Below are 1678 nucleotides of genomic sequence, written 5' to 3' on the forward strand. Positions count from 1 at the left end.
GCGTGCTTAATTGCTTATAAGTTCTACTCAGGGCTTCCTGGAACCGCAACCCTCTGCAAGGCCTCTTGTTGTGCTTCCCAATGGAATTCCAGCAATGGCAAGTGGAGGACATAAGACTATGATTTCTATTCTGTAAATGCTGACACAAAATAGATCAACTGAAAGTCCTCAAATCCTGGAAAGCCCAGAAGAGTATACTATTTATTGGATAGGACAAGTTCTCATGAAATCATCTGCAGCGACATAGGTGCTAACATTTGCAATTGCATGCTAGAACAAGCTGCTTTTAGTCCCCAACTTGCTGATAATGGATGAGGGCCATACACCAAGAAATCGGAAGACTGATGTGCTGAAAGAGTTGAAACGCCACACAACGTGGTCCTGTCTGTCAGGTACACTTCTCCGGAACATCTTGAATCTTGTTCACCCAAAGTTTCTCAAGATGGATTTGTCCCGGCCCCATTGTCTGCCCTATAATGAGTCAGGCAGCAGTATCAGGTTGCAAGAGTCTAAATCTACTGATTCAGTAGAAACTGCCCTGCTATATGGTGTCAACTTCACGAGAAAGGCTCATTTCATTAGAAGTCTTAGAGACCTAACAAAAGATGTCATTCGCTACTATAAGGGTAATACCTTAGATGAATTACCTGGGTTAATAGGTTTCAGTCTGTTCTTGATGCCCACACCCAGGCAGAAAGACATTGTTTGCAAGATAGAATACTATGTGAAGTGAAAAATAGTGCAGTAGGAACTGCAGTGTACATTTATCTGTCTGTCAGCGATTTCAGAAGCTGATCGTGTGGATAGTGCAAACAAATCGACAATAGTTGGATCAAATCTATTGACATCGAAGCCGGTGTGAAGGCCAGGTTTTTTCTCAGCATCCAGTCCCTTGCTAACATGAGATTTTTGGAGAGACTGTTGGTTAACATGAGATGTTTGCATCTGGGGAAGGAGATTTCTGGAATATCTGGCGCCACTAGCCAAGAAGACAGGTCTGGCACTTCGTTCTAGATGTTTACGCCAACCCATATGTTTACCCATCAGGTGATTGGGCGTGCATTCAGGTCTGGATAGCAGAAAAAGAGTTTGTCTACATGCTTGTAGCTGTCGATTCTTCAGAGGAGAAGGTTCATGCAGCAGCATTCAAGAAACCATACCAAAGCTGTGGTTTGATTGTAGCAAGTAATGTACCTCTGAGTACTTCAAATTGAATCAAATTGGCGTCGATGAATCTGAAGATGAACTGGTGGGGAAATGATGCCATTGTGCCGGGATCATTTCTACATTGTGTCAAGGTTGGTAGCTGTCATTGTGGTGGCCCCGTGGAGGGGGCCTGAGTTCGCTGTAGTTTCCATCTTGCTCGGTTGTCACGTGGCTTTGTTATAGAGCAAATTCCAGGCCAGTTGGTCTAAATTTCTACAAAATGTTAATATTCTTCCTTTGATTTCGTTAGCTTGAACCAAACCGCTATTCTGCTGCATTTGATTTCTTGACGTATTTTGTATACAAGAAAAGGGACAAGTTTAAACCTTTGCTTGCGAGCGAAGGGTGGCATCGAGTAGAGGGCAAGAAGTTTCCAGTTATCCATCCATGGTTGAAAAAGCAGTGGCGGTGGCAGTTTGCTGCTGTTTTCGTTTTCACTTGAACATCTTTCTATCCCATTTCACTTGAGCAT

The 1678-nt window shown here is 43.3% G+C and overlaps 1 pseudogene; it reads left to right on the top strand.

Annotated features, from left to right (window-relative positions):
* Window positions 1-358: 358 nt before the first annotated feature.
* On the top strand, window positions 359-1455 carry LOC127303862 (protein CHROMATIN REMODELING 35-like; annotated as a pseudogene).
* Window positions 1456-1678: the final 223 nt, after the last annotated feature.

This window comes from Lolium perenne, chromosome 7 (assembly GCF_019359855.2).
Source record: "Lolium perenne isolate Kyuss_39 chromosome 7, Kyuss_2.0, whole genome shotgun sequence".
Taxonomy (NCBI): Eukaryota; Viridiplantae; Streptophyta; class Magnoliopsida; order Poales; family Poaceae; genus Lolium; species Lolium perenne.